This window comes from Piliocolobus tephrosceles, chromosome 2, assembly GCF_002776525.5.
Source record: "Piliocolobus tephrosceles isolate RC106 chromosome 2, ASM277652v3, whole genome shotgun sequence".
Lineage (NCBI taxonomy): Eukaryota > Metazoa > Chordata > Mammalia > Primates > Cercopithecidae > Piliocolobus > Piliocolobus tephrosceles.
In genome coordinates this window covers 190,568,675-190,595,821 of record NC_045435.1, presented here as the reverse complement: position 1 = coordinate 190,595,821, position 27,147 = coordinate 190,568,675, and the positions used below count along the sequence as shown (strand labels likewise).

Sequence of the window (27,147 nt, the reverse complement as noted above, 5' to 3'; positions counted from 1 at the left end):
CACCATCACCATCACCATCATCATCATCATTATCTCCAGCCCAGGCTATGTAACATTCATCATCACCATCACCATCATCATCATCATTATCTCCAGTGTGTACACTAGGGCATCAGTGGGTGCTAGAAGCCACAGAAATAAATATAAGCCATCTTCTTGAGGGACAATTTGTTTGGTGATTCGTAGGCATTGGTTTTACATTAAAATCAACATTGATATATTAAGGAAGAGAGAACAAGTTAAGCACAATTGTTTAGGGAGAGAATGGAACTCGAATCTATGGGCTGTTTCAGGCTCTGCCCCAGTTTTGGGGTCTTTCTTTGTGCTGTTGAAACACTTGAATGGAAATGTGGAGAGGTCCCAGGCTCACCCGGGAAACAGTGAGCAGGGCCTGGTGGTGAGGGCTGCAGGTTGCCCTGGACTCCTCCTTCCTGCCTGGGGACTGCCTCCAGATTAGCAGAGGCTGGGGTCGGTCTGAGGCAGACTGCTTCAGTGCACACAGGCAAGCTACGGTCGAGAAATGGACTGTAGGATCTTTCAAATCTCTTCTTATCTTGCTTTCAGGTAATTCTGTTATTTAAAGTTTTTATCTTCTTGAAAATTTTAGGAAGATTAAATATCTTAGGAAATTTTAAATCAAATCATGCTTTTATGCAGTCAGAGAACTGGGCCTTCCCTTTCATGACCCCGGTGTACCTCTCCCAAGAGGTGTAGTAAGTTGGTTTTGCGTGGTTGATGGGGGGCGGGGGTTAGCAGTTCTTCTCTCCTTCAGTAGTTCTCAAGCTTGGCTGTGCCAGGAATCACCTGGGAGGCTTTTGTCTTTTGTTTTTTGTCTTTTTTGTGGGTTTTTTTTTGAGATGGAGTACTACTCTGTCGCCCAGGCTGGAGTGCAGTGGTGCAATCTCAGCTCACTGCAACCTCCACCTCCTGGGTTCAAGCAATTCTTCTGCCTCAGCCTCCCAAGTAACTGGAATTACAGGCATGCGCCACCACACCCGGCTAATTTTTGTATTTTTCATAGAGACGGGGTTTCGCCATGTTGGCCAGGCTGGTCTCAAACTCCTGACCTCAGGTGATCTGCCCACCTCGGCCTCCGAAAGTGCTGGGATTACAGACATGAGCCACCGTGCCCACCCCACCTGGGAGTTTTAACAAACACTGATGCCTGGGTTCTGTCCCCAGAGGCACTCTCTGAAGTGCTTGACCAGGGCTGTGACCTGCCCACTGAGGGTATTAAAAGCCCTTCAGGTGACCCAGGTACAGCAGACTTGAGAACCACTGTCGTGTAGTTTTAGGCCACTGACCAGGATCCCTGGCTCTTTGAAGGAGCAATTTCAAGTAGATCTGAGCTGCAAAATTGCCATCACCTTACCCCTGCTCATTAAGAAAACTCAGAGAAAAATCTTCCTGCTAAAAGCCTGAGGTGAAAAGGTTCCGCTTTTGATGGATGCACTTAAAGGAAAAAGCTTTGATTTGTTTGAAGTCATCCTTAGGGGTTGATTTTTTTCTTGCATCTATGAGAGAGTTCTCAAACCCTGTGAAATAAATTAGATTCTAGCAGCAAAGGTTGATGAAATGCAGATACTGGGAAAGAGCCGTTTCCATGAAAAACCGGAAGGCCCACGGCTGGCTTCCTTCTTGAGTAGTTTCTATGGTTTTCACAGATACTTCTGCAATCCGATTGCGTCCATTCATCCTCTCCATTCCCACTGTCATAATCCAGGTCTGACATCTTCCCGCTGCAGTCACAGTCTCCTAACTCATCTCCCTGCCACCAGTGTTCCCCTTCTTCAGCCACTCTTTGCATCATGCCCAGAGAGATCTCTCTAGAATGCATATTTGATTCTCCTGCTTAAAAATCCTGTAGTGTCTGCTTCCCTGTTGCATTTGAAACAAAACCTGAACTTCTTTGTACAACTCATAAAGTCATTCATGATCTAGTACATGCCTACCTCTCTGGCTTTTCATCTCAATTTCTCCATAATCCCGCACACTCTGTGCCAAAGCCAAACAGAATGACTCATGGTTTTCCAAACATGCTGAGCCCTCTCATGTCCCTGAGGCCTGGGTTCTAGAGGGTTCTAGAGGGCTCTCTATATCTGGAACATCCTTCCCACCGCTTTCCGCTTTCTTCTCTCGACTAAGTCCCACTGTTTTTTTGTTGTTGTTGGTTTGTTTGTTGAGACAGAGTCTTGCTCTGTCGCCAAGCTGAAGTGGTGTGATCTTGGCTCACTGCAGCCTCCGCCTCCTGGGTTCAAGTGATTCTCCTGCCTCATCCTCCTGAGTAGCTGGGACTACAGGCGTGAGCCACCATGCCCAGCTAATTTTTGGATTTTTAGTAGAGACTGGGTTTCACCATGTTGGCCAGGATGGTCTCGATCTCTTGACCTCATGATCCACCCGCCTCGGCCTCCCAAAGTGCTGGGATTACAGGCGTGAGCCACCACGCCCAGCCAGTCCCACTTGTTTTTAAAGAAGCTTCCTTGAAGCCTCATTCCAGGTTAAGCATACTCTTCTTTCCTCCCACAGCACCTCAAGCATTGACCTCAGTCACTACTCTTACCACACTGTGTTATGATCATCTCTTTGTCTACCCTAGACTGAGGTCTTTACAACACCACTCCAGCACCTAGCCCATAGCCTGACATGTTATTGGTGCTTACTATGGTTTCCAATATAAAAGAGTCAAAATAATTTCCGAAATATGTTCATTTCTGCCCTACTGACTTCTAGCACATGGGAAACTGAAGTAGGTAGTTTGCATAGACACCAAGAAAGTAATCTTTGTCTTAGTGGCACCTAATTTCCCCTATGTCAATAAAATCTCATGGAAAAATATCCAGTGCTTGCTGAATGACCAGCACAACGGGGAATAAGCAAAAAATAAGACGTGGTCAGATGAGATGTTCTTTCTTCCTCGTTGCTTCCACTGCAATAGGTGTTCCTGGCTGAACCCTTCATTCCCCACGAACTGCTGTGCCCTGGGTGAGTGGCTTTTCCTCCGCTATCAGGAGAACCCGCTCCCGATCTTTAACGTGGGTTCTTTTCTATTTCCCAAGTGTCTCGGCTGGGTTGAGAAATAAAGGGAAAGAGCACAAGAGAGAGAAATTTAAAGCTGGGCGTCCGGGGGAGACATCACATGTCGGCAGGAGGATCCGTGATGTTCCCCGAGCCGTAAAACCAGCAAGTTTTTGTTAGCGATTTTCAAAAGCGGAGGGAGTGCACGAATAGGGTGTGGGTCACAGAGATCACATGCTTCACAAGGTAATAAAATATCACAAAGCAAATGGAGGCAGGGCGAGATCACAGGACCACCGGATGAGGTGAAATTAAAATTGCTAATGAAGTTTAGGGCACGCATTGTCTGATAACATCTTATCAGGAAACAGGGTTTGAGAGCAGGTAACCTGTCTGACCACAATTTATTAGGTGGGAATGTTCCCACCTAATTGTAGTAAGCCTGGGAGCACTATAGGAGACCGGGGCTTATTTCATCCCATCGGCTTCGACCATAAAAGACACAACGCCTTAAAAAGGGGCTGTCTATAGGCCTACCTTCAGGGCGCATTCTCCTTCTCAGGGATGTTCCTTGCTGAGAAAAAGAATTCAGCAGTATTTCTCCTATTTGCTTATGAAAGAGGAGGAATATAGCTCTGTTCCGTCCGGCTCACCGGTGGCCAGTTCAAAGTTATCTCTCTTGTTCCCTGAACATCGCTGTTATCCTGTTCTTTTTTTTAAGATGCCCAGATTTCATTTGTTCAAACACACATGCTCTACAAACAATTTGTGCAGTTGATACAATACAGGGTCCTGAGGCGACATTCATCCTCCTCAGCTTACGAAGAAGACGACAGAATTAAAAGATTAAAGTAAAGACAGGCATAGGAAAACACAGGGGTATTGATTGGGGAAGTGACAAGTGTCCATGAAATCTTCACAATTTATGTTCAGATATTACAGTAAAGACAGGTGTAAGAAATTATAAAAGTATTAATTTTGGGAACCAATAAATGTCCATGAAATCTTCACAATTTATGTTCTTCTGCCACGGCTTCAGCCGATCCCTCCGTTCGGGGTTCCTGACTTCCCGCAACACTCAGCTACACCCAAAGCAGCTGGAGGGCATGACATTGCATTACGGTCCCTCCATGGCCCACCTTGCCTGGGGCACGTGCTCAGGAATGTTGTCCAGTTCCGAATTATGATGAGCTAAGATTTGGCGACACATTCTGAAATGTTTTCTTTGGAACCCAAAATTAAAACTCTAACTTCTGGTGCAGTTGCCTCAAATCCTTTCTGAAACAAAGCAAGCTATAAAAACATGAATAGAGGAGAATGAAAATACATGAAAATGAATAAATAAGGACATGAAAAATATTTGGTGAAACCCACTATCTCTCACCTATTCGTTTATATGATCGTTTAATCACCAATCCATCCTGTCATCCAACCAACCATCCTTCATTTAACAAATATGGTCTGCGCCTGGGGCTGGGCTCAGAATGATAAACGAGACAGAAATAGTCCTTGCACTCATGGGCTTATGTTCTAATGGGAAACAGACATTCGACAAAGAATTTCAGGTGTAACTGGAAATGAAAAGGGTGGTGTGGAGGTGCCCCCAAGACAGAGGGTGGTACTTGCTCATTCATTCACTCACCAGTCACTCACCCCCTTGTTCATTCCCAGGTCCTCACACAAAGCCTGGACTAGCAGCACCACTCAATGTTTACTGAAGGAACGGATGAGGCCTGCTGTCTGCACAGTGTGTCACTAACAAAGCAGAATTTACCTGGAAGGTTGACTTGGGGAGCCCCGAATGTAAACTTACAAGATTTTTTAAAGCTTCTGTTTTTCTCAAATCTCTGCAGTAAGAAGGAGCATGGGCATGTATAATGCCAGAATTAAGACCTAATGATGAGACACCAGAGGTGTGAGTGTCCTCCCGCACAGTAGCAGGGTTACCCCAGGGCTAAGCCAGAGGCAGTTTAACCTCCAATGACAAAGAAACGACATTTCCATCACCTACTTCCCTGAGGAAGAAGAAAGATGAAAGATCTCGCAGTGCCATCGTTTAAACAGTAAGATAAAATTCGCCTTGTGCAGCAAATGCCCCATTGCGCCTGCGTTACCAGTGTTCTGTGTTTTCTCGGTGACAAGCTCTTGTAGGTTCTCTTCTATCCCGTGAGTCCCAGCAACTCTAGCCAGCGCCAAGAGGGCCCTGAGGCACACTTGCCTGTTTGATTTCACAAAAGGACTGGCTTTTGCCTTTTCTGGCTAACCGTGAGATGGAGAGAGACAGGGAGGGCGGGCTTTAGGATGTCACTGTGCCTTTGGCCAGGGCTCATTCTGTTGCCAGGATGAGTCACCTCGAAGACAGAGTCTCAGTCATTTGTGAGCTGGGTGTTACCATACTTGGCAGAACTTGGATGCTATGGCAGGAGCAATAAGCTTAGGTCTGGATCTGTAAAAGCATCAGCAGGTCCAGACAGCTGAGGCTCTGTGAAAGGGTCCTATGTGCTTCTCCTGCTTCCCAGCTTAAGAACTAACAGGATGTCTAAGTGCTGAAGAAAGGACCCAGGGGAGAGAATGGGAGACCTGCTTCTAGTCCCAGACCTGCTACTGATGCTCTGTGTGGCTTTGGACAAGCCGCTTCTCCCTCTGGGCTCCGCTTTCCTCACCTGTAAAATGCTCGTAGTCAGTCTAGTCCAGAAGCGGTAACTTTTGGGCCCTAGTCTACCAGAAATCCTCAAAGATAGCAATGGTTTCTGTGATTCCAAATAGCCTGATAGAAACGTACATTTCACAATGAAGGGGCTGAGTTGACTCAAGAACCCAACTCCATTGCTTTTGACTAGCATTGTGTAGATGCCATAAATTGGGACTCTCGTGTTCGTTAGAAACCCCTAGCAGCAGCCATATATTTCTTTAATAAATCACAGGAAAAGAAATTTTTAACATATTTAGTTTCCTTCATACAAAATTGTTCTAAATGTGAGCCAGCATGAAGGATGGCCTATGAAAGGTTTCTGGTGGTAAGCACATTGGAGGTCCCTTGAAACCCAGTGATCCCTCCGGCCCTAAGATTCTAATATTCTAAGACCAGCTGAGGAGCCCGCCTCGCTCCCTTCCTCCTGCTCCATTGCCCCACAGCAAACGGCAGCCGTCTGCACCTAGGACCAGGCTGCAAGCTCACTTCAAACAAGGGCACTGGCCCCTCTGTGTGTTCAGAGAAGGTCTGAGAAGTCGGTGATTAGAGATTATGATCCCTGATGCCCAGAGTATCTCTCAGTAACCATTATCAACTTACTTATCATTGCCTCAGTTTCCTTTTCTGCAAAATAGTTTTCTATCTAAGACAGGCATAAATGGACATTATTTTGAGTAGTAACAGTTAGAATAACCTTTTGACTATTGGATATTCTATGGATAGAGGCAAGTGGAAGGCAGAATATAGACTTTCAGAACCAGAATTGCAATTCATGGAAGTTGACCCACCATATGTGTAAACACACACACACACACGCACGCACGCACACACAAAAAGTCACACTCTCCTACAAGACAGAGGTGTGACCTACCTAGCCCTCTCTCTGAGTCCTTGATTTCTGACTTGAATAAGAGTACATAGGTAGCTGGGGTGTTAAAAGAATTTTCTAGGTTTTAGCACCTGATACCTTGGAAAGACTTTGGAGGTCACCAGCTGCTCCCTTCTTCCAGGTGAAACCAGAGAGAGCTTGACCTTGATGTGGGCACCGATGCTCTAATTCCCTGATGCTCAGAGGAGGACATGTCAGAGGGACTGCTGGACTCTGCAGAGGGAGAAGGATGCGCTGAGACTTTCCATTCCAACTCTCTCACAAAGCTCCTCATGAGTCCCTCAGAGCCAGGGTAAGAACCCAGGGATGAAGGAAGTGGCTACTGTTAGGCCGTTAAAACCAGGAATTCATCTCTTAGTGTGATATTTATAGGAGTTGCACATAAACAGTAACTCAGCCACCATTACCATCATCGCCATCATCACCATTGCCCTGAAATAGGAGCATCTGCTCAATGTCCTGTAATGTACAAAAACAGCTTTCACATCCATTATCTTATTTGAGCTTCATAATCACCCTGTAAAGTAGGCACAGCAGGGTTTATTCCCTGCTCCCTTTCCCTTTTGAGGATGAGAAAACGGCAACGTCAGGAGAAGTGACTTGCCCACGGCCATCCAGCAGGTAGTAGCAGACACAGGACTAGAACCCAGGCTTTCTCACTTCGGCCCAGCGTCTTTCAATGACAGCTCGGAAAGCTGTTGCCTTGCCAAGAGCACTGAGGGGGATGGGTGCAGTGGGAAGGCGCTCTTCTAGGTGGAGGCTACCTTAGTTCAGGCTGAGGACCGAGCAGCAGAGACCCTGTTCCCCGATGAAGGCCTGCCAACATTCTGATGCCTTTGGGGTTGCTGATGGTCCTCATTGCACCAAGAGGAGCAAGTGGTTTTCTGATTGGCTTACCCCACTGATTGCAATTGAGCTGAATCTTTAAATTGAGCTTGCCAGAAAAACTGGTACCAATGAAAGAAGAGCCTTCTGCTCTCCATTGCTGGCTGGGGTTTACAGGCCTCAGGGCAGCCCGAAAGAGGCTCTGTCCCTGTGAGGTCAGCCCTTATCCTCCCATTCCCGAGGCTCCTTCTCTGTAATCTGAGCAGAGAGCCCCCACTATGGACAACTCTTTTTTCCTCGGCAAAACCTGGCTGTGCATTTCTTCCTCCTACCCATCTCCTTGAAATCAGTCCAGTCTCATCTCAGAAACGTGTGCTGAAACACCCACAAGTCCAGCTGCAAACCCGGAAGGGCCAGCACCATAGGAGCCCAGGCCTTCAGCTGACTTCTCAGGCATGCCCCTCCTGCATCCCCTCCCTGCACCCCAGCCCTCCCCCAACCACCTACATGCTGGACCAGCTCCCACTCCACGGATTCCCAGGCCCCCTGTCCTGGCAGGGCGTGCTCCCATCTTTCTGGTTTGTACCCTTCTCAGTGCTCTACATCCCACTGGAGGAAACCACCGCCAGTCCTCTGGCTTTTAACCATTTTCTGTCTTATACTTCCATGTATCCTTGACTGCAAGCGATCTCTGTTTTCACGGTTTTGAACAAGTGTCCCAGCTAACTTACGTTGGCTTTTAAGCACAGTTTCTACAGGCCTCTGTGTTATGCTTCCCTTTCACAGAATCATGATGTGTAAGAGGTGGAAGGGGCCTTGCGTAGTTCCATTGTACAATGAGACACACTGAGGTCCTGAGAGGAAATGCAATCTGCCCCGGGTGGAGATGACTTTAGTTTTACTGAAGACAGAGGACCAGTGGCCTGTGCCCTAATTGAGGCTGGCAAAGCTTGACCTCCGTGTGGATCCTGAAGCTCCAATCCCCTGATGCTTACGGGAGTGCATGCAGGAGGCACTGCTAGACCCAGCAGGGAGAAAGATGCGCTGCACAGCGACTGGCCTGGACTCCAGCCTCCACCTTCTGGCTTCAGCGCTTAGCGTTTCTTCATCACTCCCTTCTGGTCTTCCCACTATTTGAGTCAATCCCAGAATCCCTTAGTCCAGGTCTGGTGCTGATGCTACTGGTACCCAACACATTGGTGAATGAAAACAGAGGCCCATCACCAAGCAGACTGAGGACTTCTTGTTTGCCAAATAATCATGTCTTTGTTTTCTGCCAGCTTGGATTCACAACTTCGAAAACATGTTTGTGCAGATTACAGCTCTGTGCAGCCGCTCTGTGTCCTATCAGTCCGGGCCCTCAGTATGTCCTGCCTAGCTGTTTGCTCTGGCTCCATACGCTAGCCTGATCACTCTTCCAAAGACCCAGCTCTAAGCACGTCCCCTTCTCTAAAACCGTTAGTGGCTCCTACTACTGATCTCCTTCAGCTGATACTATCCTTCTCTGCACCAGCTGCAAATGTCTTTCTAGCTATGCCTTATCTGACAATTCTCTCCACTGGGCATCTTATACCCACCATGCAGCCAGCCTGTCACTGCACCCTCCACACACCTTAAGCTTCTCTGATGGATTGTGTTTGCCTAGACTACCTCCTTGGCTTAGAATGGCCTCCTCTCTCTCCCAAGCCTGCAGAAATGCTACTGACTTCTCAAGACCTATCACAAATGCCATCTTTCCACGAAGCCTTCTTAGTCACTCACGTGGTGCCTCAGACTTCTTTGTTTTCTCTCTCTCGTCTCACTCACCTAACTTTGCTTTGCTTTACAACTATTGAGACCCATGTCTCCACTAGGCTATAAGTTGGAGGGCAGGGACCTGGCCTTTTCCAACTTGGTATTTGCTGCTGCCCGGCACAGCAGCCTGTAGGAGAGATTGCATGGCAAGCATTTGTTAAACAAATGAATTCTTTGCAGTGCTGTCATTGCAAGGGTGTCTCTGGGTTGTCAAGGTTAATATAAATAATTAAGGCTAGTTATTCATCTCTGGATTATTACAATGAACCCAGTCTCTGATTGCGTGCCTTCCACAGAGCCTTCCTCTAACAACTCTTTACCCCAGGCAGAATTTCCTTCTGGGAGCTTGAGGCTTTGATTATAGAAAAGCACCCTGGGAGGCAAGACCTAGAAACATGTTTATCAGCCTCTCACATTTGCAGTTTGCCTGTAGACGGCTCTGAAAGTGGGTTGCATGGGGGTTAAGAGCTGGAGGTAGGGGCCGGGAGACCACCCCCCTCCAAACTAGCCTGAGAGCTTGTAGATGTTAAAAGCAGCCAGTGTTTCATAAGTGGGCATGGAGTCTGTCCCCACCAAGCTCTTCTTTCTCCTGGGCTCTGTGACTGTGGAATAACCAATCAGGCCACCGCAGATTCCTGTGATGCTTCCTCAGAGTGAATGCTGCTGATTCTCACACTGTAGACGTTATTTTATTTTTTGAGACAGAGTCTCATTCTGTCATCCAGGCTGGAGTGCAGTGGCATCGTCTCGGCTCACCACAACCTCCGCCTCCTGGGTTCAAGCGATTCTCGTACCTCAACCTCCTGAGTAGCTGGGATTACAGGCATCTACCACCAGGCCTGGCTAATTTTTGTATTTTTAGTAGAGACGGGGTTTCCCGTTGGCCGGGCTGGTCTCAAACTCCTGACCTCAGGTAATCCGCCCGCCTTGGCCTCCTGAAGTGCTGGGATTACAGGTGTGAGCCACTGCACTTGGCCACATTTTAGACTTTAAAAAATGATGTCCACCAGTCCTCTCACTACCCCACAGAACTTTTATCCTTTCCACCACCAGTGGTGCACAGGGCCAGATCATCCTGGATTTTGTCACCTGAGTCAGTAAAAGCTCTTTGAGTTTCCACTGGTGTGGACCCTATGGAGGGCGCCCACACATGATTCACACCTGCCCAGAGCACGCAGACTCAGAAGGCCAGACCGTAGGAACAGAAAGGACCCTGAAGGGCACCAGGCCCCACCTCTTCATTTGCAGACCTGGAACCTGGCTGGAGTAAGACATGGAACCATCAGGTGCCTCTGCAGGACTGCTTGTGAGCAGGGGATGAATGGGCAGTCCCTGCTGGGTTTTGATGAGGAATTGCAGGGGCAGGCCCTTGGAGCCAGATCCTTTTTCCTCCTGGCCTGGGAGGCACACAGGTGTGCAGCGGGTGCCATTCGTGAGGGTGTCTGGCTAAATGCTGAATGGAGCAAGTAGGAACTGAAATCCAGTCCATGCTCCTTTTTTTTTTTTTTTTAGACAAAGTCTTGCTCTGTCTCCAGGCTGGGTGCAGTGGCGTGATCTCTGCTCACTGCCACCTCCACCTCCCAGGTTCAAGGGATTCTCCTGTCTCAGCCTCCTGAGTAGCTGGGACTATAGGTGCCCATTACCACGCCCAGCTAATTTTTTGTATTTTTAGTAGAGACTGGGTTTCACCCTGTTGGCCAGGATGGTCTCGATTTCTTGACCTCATGATCCGCCTGCCTCGGCCTCCCAAAGTGCTGGGATTACAGGCGACAGCCACCGTTCCCAGCCCCACGCTCCTTTTACCAAGCCCTATTCCATGGCCTGGCACGATCTCTCTCCCTCCACAGTAAGAGGTACCTTTCTCTATTTTGCAGAAAGCCACCTTCTACCTGGCAACTCTAGTGCCAGAGTCTGGCCGCATCTACCCAAAGGCATGACTTTTTCTAATCGGTCCACTCAGAGGAGGCCCCATTTTCTAAGTCACGCAAAGATATGCTATAGGCCAGTGGGGTCCAGGTGACCTTTCCCTACCTCTTCAACTGCCTCCCACCTGTCCCTTGTACACATCCTCCATTCAACCCAGACTCATTGTACGGGAATGTGTAGATCACTTCCTTTCCCACAGTCTCAAGCCCTCGAGCACATTCTCGCCCATGTGTGACATGTGTATTATGCTGTCTGTGTACTTCTCCACACACCAGTGAGCTTCCTAAGTACAGAAAATCTGCTTATTGATCTTTGTTTCTACAGCCCCTGGGAACTGCCTTAAACGTATGAATGAAGGAAGGACTCAATCAGACACTGCCGTATAAATTCTACCTCCAGTATCTCGCTGCCACGCCGCTCCTCCCGCTCCCACCCCACCCGCTTGCGGACTCTCCAAGCCTGGCTCTTCTTTACAACTCTCCTTGGGTTCTGCTTCCTTGTGAGACTTTCCCCAACAAATGGTTCACAGACGTTCCCCTCCCGGTGGCTTGTGCCACACAAAGTGTGATGGTGATTCTAACAATAGCCAAAATTACTAAGGCCCTGGTATGTGCCTCCCGTGCCAGGGGTTTCATGAGAAGAATCTCACTTAGTTTTCCCAACATCTATGCAGCTATATTAAGTATCTATTGCTGTGTTACACATTACTGCCAACAGAACAATACACACTCATTATCTCACAGTTGCCGTGAGTCAGGCGTCCAGGCACGGCTTGGCTGCGTCCTCAGCTCGGGGTTTCACAGGGCTGTGGTCAAGGCATTGGCCAGGCGGCATGTTCTTCCGGAGGCTCCACTGGGGAACAATCCACTTCCAAGCTCACTCGGGTGGGCGGAATTGATTCCCTTGTGTTTTGTAGGAATGAGCTGCCTGACTTCTTGCTGGTTACCCACAGCTGCTGCCCTCAGCCTAAGCTGCCTTATCCCATTGACACTTCTGCGGGTCAGTCCATCTTCACTCCCTGATTCGTGGATGCCAATCAATTGCTGGCTGAGCCTTTTTACATAGTTGCACTGGAGGGCTGTGTGTGGCTGCTGTCACCTGGTGCTCATGCGGCCGTGCATCCCGACATCTGACAGAGTCCCAGCTCATCAGTGTTGATGATGACGATGATGATGGTGATGATGTCAGAGGAGCGAGGCCTTCTAGCCAAAGAGGAGAGAGAAGCCCAGCCTGTGAGGAGAGTTCCCTGGCTGGGTGATCCAATGCAGGGTGGGAGGGGAGAAAAGGGTGAGGGTGGGGAGAGGGGTGCAGAAAGCATGGGAGCCCTTCAGCTCCTTTTGGGACTTCAGTGACCAAAGGGTCTCAGTCCTGCCCACCCTGGTGCAGATGGAGGCAGTAGGGCCAGCTGTGGACAGTGTTGTGGACCTTGGTGCCTTTGACTCATATACCCATTGTCCTTCCACCCCCTGCCTTTCACCCTGAGACAACGGCCTGTCATCTGGTCGGATTTCCCCTTTCCCTTTTGCCACCTGAACTCCTGGTTGGGCCACTGAACCCTTTTGGAGCCCAGGCTCTGCTGCCTGATGCCAGGCCCTTCCACTTAACTCTCAAATACCCCATATGCTTTTATATCTGAGATCATCTTTCCATGATTTTTTCTGGTTTGTTTGCCCACTGTGGAAATTTATGTTCTTCGCCTAGCTAATCGTATCTTCTTCCGTTACTCCCAAATTTGATCATGCCATGATCTTCTCCCCACAATTTCTGGTAGGCAGGAAATCCTAGTTTAAAATAACAACCCATCTCATTTCTTATTCAATCATTATTCACTCAATACATGATTTCTTTTCCTGAGGCAGAAGCAATTGCTCAATTTTATTTTCTTTATCAGTCCGGTAAACAGAAAGGCAGCGCAATAATCCCAGCAAACTCCAGTAAGCGGGGAAACCTTGGGTCTCATTTAACCTTTTCTTATCTGTGATAGGGTAAGCATTACTCACTTCATTCGTGGTGAAATTCTCTTATTCCTCCTTTTCCCCAAAGTTTAGGTCAAGACACTTCTCTTCATGATGTAAACAAATAAATAGTTTTTCCAAATTTGAAATGTAGGAGTCACTTTTGATATTTCTCTCCCCCTAATCCCCATATCTAGCAGCCCGAGTCCTGTCCATTCTGTTAGGACACCTCTGGAGGGCCCTTGCCTGCAGCCCCACTTCCCCCACCCTCTCCATCCTGAGCTGCTGCAACTGTCGCTTTGTTCTCACTCCCTCCACCCTTGCCTCTTCCAGTCAATACCTCACAGAGCAGCCAGACTGCTTAAAAACCTAAGCCCCCATCCTGGCTAACATAGTGAAATCCCGTCTCTACCAAAAATACAAAAAATTAGCCGGGAGTGTTGGCGGGCGCCTGTGGTCCCAGCTACTCAGGAGGCTGAGGCAGGAGGAGAATGGCGTGAACCCGGGAGGCAGAGCTTGCAGTGAGCCGAGATCGCACCACCGCACTCCAGCCTGGGCGACAGAGCCGGACTCCGTCTCAAAAAAAAAAAAAAAAAAAAAAAACCTAAGCCCCGATTCAAACCCACCAGCAACTTCCCATTGCCCTCAAAATGAAACTCGAGCTCCTGTCTGTGTTCTGAGGCCTATAAGGTCCTACAGAATCTGGCCCCTCCCATGTCTACTCTTTCCTCTCCTGTCTCTGCCTTCCACCCTCTAGACACTGTCCTCTCCTTTCCATTTCTCCCAGAGACAAGTTCTTCGCTGCCTTCGGCCCTTGCAGGTGCAGCTCCCTCTCTCTACCTGGCATACCTTTCCCCAAGCCCTTCACAGGACGGTGTCCTGCTCGTTTTTCAGTCTTCCGCTGAAATGTCACCTTCCTTAGTCCAAAGTGGGCCTCCCCTGTTATGCTTGCTTCTGCTTGTTCTTTTTCTTCACAGCACTTGCGGTCTTAATCAGTGGCAGCCTCTCCTCCCCACTAGACTATAAGCTCCATGAGGGCAAGGGCCATACAAGTGTTATCTCTAGCTGTATGACCAGCTCCCAGCTCAGTACCTGCCACATGGCAGACGCCAAAGTCTATTAAATGGAGTTTTTTAAAGGATTAATTAATAATGAATAAATGAGGCTTCCTTGAATTCTGTCCGCCCACCTGTGCCCTTCCAACCAAGATTAGATGTCTTTCAAATATGATATGGACTCCCTCCCTCCTTCCTTGACTCCATTCCCTCCATTTGTGCTCATTTCTTGAGTAATTTCTATGTGCTCACATTATGTCCCCACCGCAGTGACATCTGGTTTATCTGAAGGACATTGTCTCTCCCCCTCTTCTACTCAGAATGCAGCTGAGAAGCCAGAAAGAAGCAAAAAGTCCTCCGCAATAAACTCCAAACTGGGAGATTCTGGCCTTTGGGCTCCCATTCAGAGCAACATTTTCTATTTTCCCACCCTCCTAATAGGAACGAAGATCTGCTCCCCAAACCTTCAGCTGATTAATTTCTTTTGTTGTTGGGAAAGGGTGCTGCCAAACTCCATTAAGTGATGACCACCTTTTTCAACGAAAGACCTCAAGGAAGGAAATTTAAATAAAACTTCTAATAGACATAGAATCCTTACTTTTGGTATATTTATTCATCACAGTCTAAACCCTGCAGATGCTGGTACACACACACACACGCATACCCCGCTGCCTCTTGCTCCCTCGCCCACAGCCACAGTCAGACACGATGGAGCTCCTTCCAGGGAGGTATGTGGTGCCCGTTCCCAGGTGCCCTGCTGGAATGCTGAGGGATGCCCAGAGGGCCCATTGTAGGGCATCTTCCTTACAGGATCCAGGAATGCAGGAGCCTTGGGATTTCCCTCAGGTCATCTTGGATGGGTTGGCCCGAACTGCAGCCCTCCAGAAGCTTGGAAGAGTTCCCAGGAGATCACGGATGAATTCCTTCAGCACCAATGGCTCTGTCCAGCATACCCGGCCCTGTCAGAACACACACCTGTGCCCACTCCTCCAGGAACTCTTCCACAACTTCCATAGGTCAAAGCCCAGAAATGCAGTATTTACGATCAATTGATTTGTTATTCATTCATCTGCATTTCGCGTCCCCTGTGTGCCTGGGGCAGAATTGATTCCCTTGTGTTTTGTAGCAGTGAGCTTCCTGACTTCTGCTGGCTGCCCACAGCCTCTGTCCTTAGCCTAAGCTGCCTTATCCCATTAGACACTTCTGAGGGTCAGTCTCTCCGCAGGCAACATGCCAGGAAGACAGATGTCGGCAGGATGGCCTCTGCCCTCAGAGGACTGTCTTACTTGAGTTCTGGCTGCACCAGGGATTTCCCGTTTCTAAGACAACGCTTTCTTTCTTAAATAGCCTATCAGGTGGGTTCCCTTAGGGGTCTGGGTTCCCTTAGGGGTTCTTAACCTTGGCTCTGACTTGTTGTTGTCTGTTTACAATTTGTTCACCTATCTCAGAAGAACTTCTGCCCTGATTTGTAGATAGCTTGCTACATTGTGGGTTTCTGCTGGTTCAGCTGGAACTGCCTGCCAAGTTCCTTCTTCTCTGTTTCCGCGTCCCACATCTGATGCAGTGCCGAAGCACAGATTTAGCTTCGGATTTGTCCTAGAAGCTGCCGCAGCAGTTTTTTAGGACTGGAGGCGGGTCGCTGTTAGTCACTCATTCTATAGGGATTGTCCTGTGAAAGGAGAGATATGTATTTCCCTGGAGAAGCTCCCCCAATCCAGTGCAATCTCATTACTAGTTATTTCCATAAAGAATTCCTGATGGGTGCCCAGGGAGCTGAACTGGTTACACAAACGTTCAGGCATTGAAGACCCCAAGGGCCCAAGGCCTGGAGGGAATGGGACAAAGCCCGCAGGTGTGAACAGAGCCACAGCAGTGAGACGGCGTCTCCATTTTCCTGTGTTAGGTTTCCAGGTGAACCAATATCTCACTCACTGAAGAACATTAAACTTCATGGACAAGAAATTATGGGACTTCTCTCATAAGCCTGGACTTCCGATAACTTACAAAGGCCTTTGACTCAGTTTTCTCCAAAGGCTCTCTGAATTGCAACCACTTCTCCCCAGCCCTCTGCCACCTCTGCCCTTGCCTGGACACTGCACAATGTTGTAACCGGAACTCCTGGCTCCCCTCTCAGTCCCCTCTAATTCGGTCTCCACAAAGCATCCAGAGCCATCTTCTAAGCCACAACTCCGACCAGGTTTCTCTTGCCCCTCCATGGCCTCCTTAGACCTCAGAGTAATACCCAAGCCCCTTTGCTCTGGTTCACAGAATCCTTCCAGCTTGGTCCCCGTTGACCTCTGCTACGTCCTTATTCCTCAGCACTCATTCTGTTGCATGAATGCTCTGACCACGCATGCCCCACATTTGCTTTCGCTTCCAGGTCTTCAAACATGACACATGTCCTTCTGGATCTCCCTGCCCTCCCTCCCCTAACTCCTAGTCAACCTTGAGGATGGTTTAGACACCAGCTAAGGGTACCAGGGAAGGACATTTGCCCAGTGCACTCAATACCCTCTACCACCACCTCCTTTTCCAGCAGCTGGATTAGGAGGCCCTGTACTGCTGTTGAGACATTACCTTAATATGTGCTAATTACCTGATTAGTTGTCTGTTTCCCTTACTAGGCCATAAGACCTTGAGACCTAGATTCTCTCCTATTCATTATTGTATCTCCAGTGACCAGCACAGTTCCCAGGATATAGCAGGGAAAACTCAACAAATGGCTGTTGAATTCATTCATTCATGAATAGAATTGCTGCAATAGGATAAATCCTTGGTGTTAGAGACAATCTTGAAAAAGCAGGTTAGCACAATAAGAAAAGTCCTGGGCAGGAAGGTCATGAGATCTGAGTTCCTCATAAACTTGGACAAGTCAAACCTCCTTTCTGCACAGAACTTCAGTTTTCCCACATATAAATTCCAGAATCTAAATCTCAGAGGTCCTTTTCAGCCTCTGTGGTTTATGGTGGTGAATCATACGTGTTTTCTTGAAGAATTACTGTTATTCTTTTGAGTTGCCTGTGAAGGACATCAGAAGACCATCATGTTCAGAGGAGCGCTCTTAAATTCCATGAATAGCACCAAGGACACAATTAGAAAAAACAGATGCTTTGGTTCCAATAGGACTTAGTCCTCAAAACCTAATTGTCATCCCTCCTACTGCCTTCTTCCTGGGGTGGAGGAGTCCCTGTCTTTATTTTCTCCTAACTGGCATCTTGGGGCTTCTCTACAATGGCTTTGCCATCTTTTCCCTACCGAGCTGGTAAGTTAGCTGAATTCCAAAGATTGGGGCTAAAAGTATCAATCAGAATCAGGACCTGAGAAGAACTGGAAAATGTGTCAAATTATATGAATGACCGTAAAGCGTCTAGAAATTCATTATAACCCTCCAGAGTCTAAGGCCTGAGGCCCCCAAATCCTGGGCTGGAATGTAGGGCAGCAGGTAAAAGGCTCAAAATTATTGCTAGGGGTCCACAGTTTCCTCATGAATCCAGCATTGTTTCTAGACTAACTGAATATGAAGTCTTGCAACTATGCCTTGTTTCTCAAATGTACAACAGAGCTGCCATTGTAACTAACAACACAGAAATTCACTTAAAAGTAGCACTGAATTCATACCAAGCATCATGCACTTTCCTTGCTCAATGGATATAATCATGGATACAACAACAGGTACTATCACAGATACTACCACAAATACCGCCATGCATACTACAATGGGTAGTGCAAGGACTCTTGGTTACTAGAATGCCAGCTCTGGAAAAGATGAAACCACAACTGTCTTATTAGTGCTATACTCCTAGCACCTCCTTCAAGACTGGCCATGGCTAGAGGTTGATCAGATATTTGTCAGGCATCAGGGAAAATGTTTTACTTTAAAAAGACAGATGCAGCCGGGCACGGTGGCTCATGCCTGTAATCCCAGCACTTTGGAAGGCCGAGGTGGGCAGCTCACCTGAGGTCAGGAGTTCGAGACCAGCCTGGCCAACATGGCTAAACTCCGTCTCTACTAAAAATACAAAACAATAGCCAGATGTGGTGACCGATGTCTATAATCCCAGCTACTCAGGAGGCTGAGGCAAGAGAATCGGTTGAATCCAGGAGGCGGAGGTTGCAGTGAGCCGAGATCATACCGTTGCACTCCAGCCTGCGCAACAAGAGCAAAACTCCATCTCAAAAAATAAACAAACAAATATTAAAATAGAATAAAAAATAAAAACACAGCTGTATTTGAAAACATTAAGAACCACACTAGGTAGTCAAAATAATTAACAAAATGACAACTTCATGTTTTATTGCCTTAACATTGACTTTCCCATACATGACTGCATTTGGCTCTCAAAAAATCATCTTGCAAGGGAAGTAGAGCTCAAAGTCCAACAGGCTGCCTGGGGCGGCTGCACAAGCAACCAGTAGTGGAACCTGGGCTTCGGCAACATACCACGCAATGACATTCGCTTGCAGGAGAATGTAGCTCTCCTCTCCCCTCTGCTAGCTGGGATGGCTTGGCTAAGTGACATCCGGGCAAGACACGGCCCTAAAATAAGACTGGAGCTTCGTCAAGCCAGGTGACTTATTGCTAAGAATTGCAAAAATAGTACAGAGCTTCTTGCATTTAACAAAGTAAAGCAGTTGGGGAGGTTGCCTGAGCGGTGGCAGGCGAGGCTCTCCTTTTGTGTCTCCGTCGTCTCCCTTTTTTCTGTCATTAAATAGAAATAAAACGGTAGGGGCAAAATGAAGGTGAGTCTGTTAAGCAATTTAAGATGCATATTTTTGTGTATCTTGATTGAGGCCCAAGCTTTAAGGATCGTGAAAGATGGTTGAAATACAAAACCCAAAGTAAATTGCAATCAGAAGCCTACTGATTAAATAGAGGTACATTCATACAATGGAATCGGATGCAGTTAAAATGATATAGATTTATGTCTGTTGATATACCATTGACTGAAGTAAGTAAAGGATAGCATATACTGTACAGTGTTTTCCTATTTACCTACATGTTATTCCTCTTGTAAGTGCAAAGACAGATGTCTGGAGTGACAGTCACCAAACATTAACTAGCTCTGCATAAGAGAATTTCATGTGACTTTTACTTTCATACTTTGACATTGTTATGAGTGTGCAAACGGTATGTTCTCTGAGCCCACCTGCAAGGCTCATTCCAGAGAGTATAACGCATTCCCAAAGGGCAGTGGTCTTTATTAATGAGTCCTCACTCATCATCCAAAGCTACAGAACACTTTCATTCCTTTGATCACTGAGAAGACTGAGCCTTGATTGGCCACGTGGCCAGCCACCACCGCAAGGCTCAAGTCACAGTGCTCACTGCTGCCAGCAAGGATCTCCCAGGAGCCACAGAGACACCCAGGCAGTGTATGAGTCCATTGTCCACCTTGACTGGCCACGTGGCCAGCCACCACCGCAGGGCTCAAGTCACAGTGCTCACTGCTGCCAGCAAGGATCTCCCAAAGATCTCAACAGAGACGCCCAGGCTGTGTATGAGTCCATTGCCCACCCTGCCTGCTCACTCTGGGCATCTTCCTTGTCCCCCAGGAGGCAGTGGTGAGGGAGGACAGATGCGCATCCCTGTTCCCTCCCAACTAGCCAGGTACCAGTGTCTGTGCCCACAGCCTTCTCCCCAGAGGCCACTGGCCGTCCATCTCAGCCACCGTGGGGACTGACCCCGGCCAGGTGCTCAAGGAATTTGGAGTCACTTTGTTTTTCTGAGCCTCAGTTTCTTCACTGGGAAAATTGGAATTAAAACACTACCTCCTGTGAGGATCGAATCAGATCCAGTTTACTGCAGTGCTTTGTAGACTTGAAAATGGTTTTTTGGTTGAAAAACTGGCAAGACAGTAGAGGTTTTGGAGTTAAACATGGATCTGAATGTGGTCCTGTCACAAACTGACTATGTGACTTGGGGAAGCTAAATATCCTCTCACAGCCTCAGTTTCTGGCCTTTAATACGGGGTTCTCCTTTGTCCTACCACCAGCCCAAAACCCTTCAGAAGGAACTGATTTGTTAAGCTCCAGAGAACCAAGGCTCAAATGAAACCTTCTTAAGAGTAATTATGCAGATGTTGTGGGGGTGGGGGATGCCTTATGGCTAGAACCCAACTTCCCCCACTTTGTTTTTATTTTTACACCCCTGAAGTCCAAAACCAGCTGTCTGAATCACTTGCAAACAGAGCCAAAACTATTTTCATGCGTCATAGGAGGCTGCAGGCTCCAGCCACACCTCAGGATGGTGCACTAAAAATATCCTCCCAGCGCTATTTTTAAGGCCCTGCAGCCTGCTAACCCCAGGTCACGGGAGCGGAGCCCTCATCACATGCACGCAAAGGCACCAAGTTAGGGCCTGATGCCTAGCGGGCCCTTGGGCCAGTGAGGCGCTGCGCGTAAACCCCACACTCTCCTCCCGGGCCACAGTGATCGCCCACTGTGTAAAGGCCTCTGCCGCAGGTGCAGGCTCATCCCTCTCTGGATACCTGCCAGGCACCACAAAGCCCACTGTGATGGGACCACTGTGCCCAGCTGTGCATTCCAGTTCTACACTGGACATTCTCAGAATCAACAGCACACAGCATCTGCCCAGCTGGGACACTGGGTACTCACCCTTCACGTGTGAATAGTCATTTATTATTTCCAAAGCATGTTCATAGCCGTGACCTTCTCTGAACCGCACTGCACTTCTGCCAAATTGATATTATTAAGCCCCAAGTTACGGATTCAGAAACGAAAGTGATATGTGTGCGTTTCTCACAGCACTGTTATGCAACAGAATGTAAATGAACTTCTCTGGTGTGACAGAAGGTAGGATGACCTCGGATTAGCTCAGAATTGGCTCAGAATTTCTTCTTGATGTCCTACATATTGGCCACACCCACCTTCCCTTGTAGTCAAACCAGTCACCATTCATTCATTCATTTGCAAGCATTTTCCCAGCATGCACTCTGGGCCAGGCCTTCTCAGAGACAAATGACATCTTCCCTGCCCAGGGGAGGTCATGGTGCCAGGACAGAACTCCAGGGCATGGTGGGTACAGGGTAGCAGGAGAAGGTAAGAAAGGCTCCAGGAAGGGAGCCATCCCTTTGGGCATCTGAGGGCTGAGCAGGAAACAGAAATGCTGTCCAGACAGGAGCAGCTTAGGCAGGAGGGCAGGGAGCATGAGGGAGCCTACAGCAGGTCAGAGTGGGAATGGGCAGGAGGCAGGGACCGGGGGCTGGACCAGAGCAGGGCAGAGCGGGAGGTGCAGGGCTGCCTGAAGGCCATGGGGAGCCACTGGGGGTGGGTTCCAGCAGTGGAGAATGTGATCATCAGTGGGGGTTGGAGCCGTCCCTGTGGTAGCTGTGGGGAGGACAGCGAGAAACAAGGCTGCAGAGAAGGAGGCCAGATGCAGGTCGTACAATAGTTCAGGTGAGACAGGATGGGGCTGAGGCAGGTGGAGTGAGAGAGGATGAAGAAGGAGTCAGTTCTAGAAGTCCTTAGAAGTAATTACAAGGTAGGATGAAAACAAGTGACAGGGCTTAGACCAGTTGGATGCATAGGGTGGGAGAAAAGAAGATTCCAGGGTAAGCCCAGGGTTGGGTCTGGGTGACTGTGAACAGATGAATGCCATCCACGGAGTGAGGGCACACGGGGCAGGAGCAGGTGCAGGCAAGGACAGGCTTGCTTTGCATCTGTCACAGTGGGGGCGGGGCCCGTGGCTATCTGAGCAGCACTGAGAAGCAGGAAGTCAGGTATACAGTTGTGGGGCTCAGGAAGAAATCAGGCTTGCATCAAACCTTTTGGAAGGTGGTAAGGAGTTGAAGAAGCCTCTAGAACAGTGGGTCTCAACCCTCTCTCATCAAAATCAACTGGGCAGCTTTAAAAACAAAACTGATATCTGGGTCCCATCCCCAGACATTCTGACGTGATTACTGTATTTCTGTATAACGGGCCCTGGCATTGGTATATTTTTAGTGATCCCAGGTGCTCCTTCTGGTGTGTAGCCAGGGATGGAAACACTGCCACAGAGACTCGATGATGGAGCAGAGGTGGCCGGAGGCAGGCCTGTGGTGCACACCGACACGGAAGGGCCAGGGAGGGAAGAGAGCCCCCAGTAGGGCCGAGGGCACCAGGAGAGAGCATTATCCCGGAGCAGCAGGAGCCGGATGTCAGGAAGGCAGTCCTGCGAGCAGCATCAGATGCTGCAGGAAGAACCAGGCGGTGGGAAGACTGAGGAGTGTCTCTGGCATTTAGCGTCTAGGAGTCTGTCAAGGTGACCTGGGTCAGGACAGGCTCCAAGTTGGGGGAAGCAGCTGATGAGGGTTGCAGACTAGACCAGACTTCAAGGAGAGCGGAAGGAGAGTAAATGAAGACACCAAAACATGAAGCACTCTTTTAGGAAACTTGGCTGTGAATAGAAGCAGAGGAAAGAAGAGGAGAAGGAGGTATGATTGGACAGATTTGAGGATGCTTCTGTTCCAAGCATAAAGAAGCAAGAGGGGTAGGTGGACAAGGCCTTGAATGATGGGCAAAGTGAAGTTCATAGAGGGTGGTCCGGAGGAAGCTGAGGACCTGGGTTTCAGGGCTCAGTGCAGAGATCACCCCTAGGAGGCGGGCTGCTTTCCCTCAAGGGGGCTAGGACCTGAGATCGTGTCACCTGCCCTCCATACAGCCCTGCACTGCATCTGTGCTGTGGAGGGTGTTGATGCGTGGGCAGGCGCTGCTCTTTCCTCTGCCCTCCAGCCCCACAGCTAGCCCTCTTTCTCATGCCTGCCTTCCACGTCCCGGCCCTGCTGCTGGAGCCGCACACGCCAGGCTCTGCCTAAATACGGACGACTCCACCACCTTTTGCTCCACTCCTCACCCCCAGAACTGTCGTTGTTGTTTACTGACTATGAAGGACCCACCATAGGTAGAGAACCACGTACTTTGCACCCTTGGAGCCCCTGCTTTAAGACCTCCACAGTCTACTTATGTCATATTTATTGCATAAATTCATACATATATACATGCACAAACATGAAAGCAATGACAAAAATGCATTTCCAATTATACACATGCCTAATTGTGCATGCTCACCACAGGGCAGACACAGACACCTCCAATGGGCGCACGTATGTCACCAAGACCTCCCCGCAGGACCCGGCTTGACTACTCTGTGACGGGCTCTCACGGCCTAGAAAGAAGTCCTCATTAACACAGGCCCGAGGCCACCCGCATTTCCCAACACATTCACCCGAGTTTAGGAAAGGCCACGATTCACCTCCAGTTACCGAACCCCAGGCCTTTCTGATATGTGGTCAAAGGGAAAGAAATTTGTCACTGCATTTTGGAATTTATGCATCACGGAGCTCAGTTTTTGTTTTCCCAGTAAATGGCTTTTAGAAGATAACAGGAAGAGGTGTCTTTCCAATGCTCACCCTTTTTCCCAGTTTTGCTCAAGAAACATCTGGCACTATCAGTGACTCAGTTTCAACTTGCAGCTTTAATTTCTTCATTTACAAGAGCTATAAAAGAATGGCCAGCAAAGCAGTCACTCCAGTACTTTTAAACTTACACTACTAATGCTTTTGTCTACTAATGAGTGGTACTGAGTATCTGCAAAAAAAAAAAAAAAAAAAAAAAAAAAAATCCAAACTCCGTATCTCCGTATCTATTTCAATAGATTCTTAACTCAGTACATTTCAATACATTCTTAACCCAGTACATTTCAATCTATTCTTAAGGAAAAATTTCTGGCACGTGAATTGCTCTCCTTAAGTAAAAAAGGTTCTTAGTTCTGAATTCTAGGTAAAAATAAGTATGAGGATGCTAGTAAAAGGCTATCCTGAGATGTAGCTTTTTTTTCCCACCCTGTGTGAGGCCTTGGTTGAGAAAGACATACTGTCGCTGCTGTCTTCGAAGGACAGTGAGAAGGAGTCGCGTTCATGCCATCAATAGCAAAGCACCCACTCGCACACAGAGACACTGTACAATGGTGGATTAAAATGGTAAACTGGAGTCATCTTAGCTTGAGGCCGGATTTCTTAGGGAGTGAGGGACCCTGGACCCTGTGTGGAACAGCCCTATAAAGGCCATTTGAGTCCCCCACCCCACCCCACCCCACCCTCTGCTTCCCTCAACCACAAACACTATCCCTGATCCTGGTAAGCCCCCTGCACTAGACACCGTTCCAGGCCTCCAGGCTGCCTTTTTTTTTCTTCCTGTGTGACTCTTCTGACCCTGATTGGGACAATGTGGGGAGGATTCTCTCCCTTAGGATAAAGAATGGGAGCCCAGTGGGGTTACCACTTCCTATCTCAGAAGGGCATCTGGAAACAGATATTTCTAGAACTGTGGGATCTTCCTGGGGGGCAGGCTTGCCTCTTGAGAGCCCAGAGGGAGAGAAGATAGCAGGTTTCAACTCCTCACCAGCAAGAATAGTGCTTACAGGCGCCTTGGAAGCTGGTGAGCTCCCCGTGCTTGGGAGACTCAAGCAGAAGCGGTAGGGCTGTTTGTCAGGGACGTCCCACAGGGAATGCTCTTCATCAGGACTTTGTGGCCATTCCTGCATGGTGTGAGGTGAAGCCCGGGCCAGCCTCCCCTCTTCTCCATGGTTCTCTTTTGCCTTGCACAGACAGGACTCACTCAAGACTGTCCAAGACTCTCAACACTTAGCTGTTCTCCTCCTCCCTGTCCAGCCTGTGACTATAGCTCACAAAACGTGACTGGAGCCCTCACCAGTGCTGAGTTACAAACTGAGGTCCTGGCTTTGAGCATATGAAAGGGGTATGAATAGCTTTGCTTTACCGACGAGGAAGCAGGGTTTACAGAGGTGAGGCAGCTAGCTGGTCAGTGGGAGTTGGCCAGGGTCCTGACCACTAGGCCACAGTGATTTTTTAAATGCATTCTTAGGTAAGGAAAAGACCAATGTATATAATCACTCCACCTAATGTAACCTGTTTGTAAACCAATTTCTTCTTTTTTTATTCATTTTTTTCTTCTTTTGAGACACTGTCTCACTGTTACCCATGCTAGAGTGCAGTGGTGCAATCACAGGTCACTGCATGAGTCTTCACCTCCCGGGCTCAAGTGATCCTCCCACCTCAGCCTTCTGAGTAGCTGGGACCACAGCACGTGCCACCATGCCCATACCCCACTAATTTTTATGGTTTTTGTAGAGAGAGGGTTTTGCTATGTTGCCCAGGCTGGCCTCGAACTCATGGGCTTAAGCAATCTGCCTGCCTCGGCCTCCCAAAGTGATGGGATTACAGGCGTGAGCCACCGCGCCCAGCCTAAACCAAATTTTTGAACACATTTCCCTAAAATGCTATTTAATAACACATGGTTTTATCCCCATTTCCCATCCATAGGATTTTTGGTTTCTTGTATTCTTCACTTCCATTATAGGACATGCCGACGGGGGATTACCAGACTTCTGAGAGTTGTACCACCCGCCTGTACAGAATCCAGCCTGTTGGATCCTGTAATCCGTCCTCTCACCCCTTCGTGGGGGCATTCTGTGGAGGACAGAGAGGTTCACATGTACACCTGCATGCTGAGCAGATTAAAACTCGCCTGTTTCCACACATGGCGTGCGCTCTCGGGGGAACAAGAAACATTCTGGGTGGTCTTGGATCTTACATCTCAGGTCAGGGATCTAGAAGCAATCCAGATTGGACAGGCGGGAGCCGTCAGGCGGGTCCGGATTGGACAGGCGGGAGCCGTCAGGCGGGTCCGGATTGGACAGGCGGGGGCCGTCAGGCGGGTCCGGATTGGACAGGCTGGAGCCGTCAGGCGGGTCCGGATTGGACAGGCGGGGGCTGTCAGGCGGGTCCGGATTGGACAGGCGGGGGCTGTCGGGAGAGGCTGTGTCGCATTAGCTCTCAGGTGTCAATGCTCCCAGAACTAATCCAGAGCGGAAGAGAGAAACTCAAAGGATCTGGCATGGGAGAGGCAGAACCACCTGCAGGGAAATCTTATGTGTTTTATTTTTATTTTGTTATTATTTTTTTGAGACCGAGTCTCACTCTGTCACCCAGGCTGGAGTGCAATGGTACGATCTCAGCTCACTGCAGCCTCCACTTCCTGGGTTCACGCCATTCTCCTGCCTCAGCCTCCCGAGTAGCTGGGATTACAGATGCCCGCCACCATGCCAGGCTAATTTTTGTATTTTTAGTAGAGATGGGGTTTCACCATGTTCGCTAGGCTGGTCTCGAACTCCTGACCTCAGATGATCCACCCACCTTGGCCTCTCAAAATGCTGAGATTACAGGCATGAGCCACGGCACCTGGCTGGGAAATCTTCTTAGCTCGAGGAACATGGAATGCTCCAAAAACAACCCTGGGTGATGATGAGCTTACTGTTTAAAAAAACAAACTAGGTAAGGAGATGAACCTCAGTCTTAGAGCATCAGCAGCCACAACACAGGAAGGATAACCTGGAAGAGACTTTACGTAAGTAAGCTTAGGAGAGTGAACGGGGTGAGAAGGGGGCCTGGAGAGTGCAGCCAATGTTGTCGGGAAGTTTTACTGTGAAGAGGGGCAGAGCCAGGCAGAAGCTGGTCAGAGACGGGAGAGGATGGGGAACTGTGTGTTACAGGAATGACCAAGACCGGAGACAGGGAGAGAGTGGAGCTGAAACCTAGATGGGTGAGGAGAGGGGAGAGGGCTTCCAGAGGGAGGTGAGGGGGTCTCTGTGGGCAGGGGGAAGGCTGCTTGTCCATCAGAGCCCGAGGGAAGAAGCTGGTGCAGATGGAGGGATGGTTCCAGCATTGGGAGAGGGACGATGAGACTGTCTGTCCCTGATGGCTGCTATTAAAGACATGAGACGAGGCTACCTGGTGAAAGTGACAGAGTTTGAGGAGAAAGGGTAAAGTGTGCAAGTATTCCCTTGAAGAAGGGACAGCAAGCTTTCCAGAAGAACTTCCAAGGGTCTCTGGACAGCATGGAGGTGTGTGATTGTGAATGCAACAGAGGAGACTGGGCAAGAGACTTGAGGGCATTTTCAGGCAAGCAGCGATGACA

At 48.7% G+C, this 27,147-nt stretch overlaps 1 long non-coding RNA gene across 1 annotated transcript in view; it reads right to left on the bottom strand.

The window, feature by feature from the left end:
* The window catches only part of LOC111544361, a 15,074-nt gene extending 8,371 nt beyond the window's left edge, over positions 1–6,703 (bottom strand). The window contains exon 1 of the long non-coding RNA XR_002732128.1: positions 6,678–6,703. This is a non-coding gene — a long non-coding RNA (uncharacterized LOC111544361). The remainder of the gene's footprint in view (positions 1–6,677) is intronic.
* Positions 6,704–27,147: the final 20,444 nt, after the last annotated feature.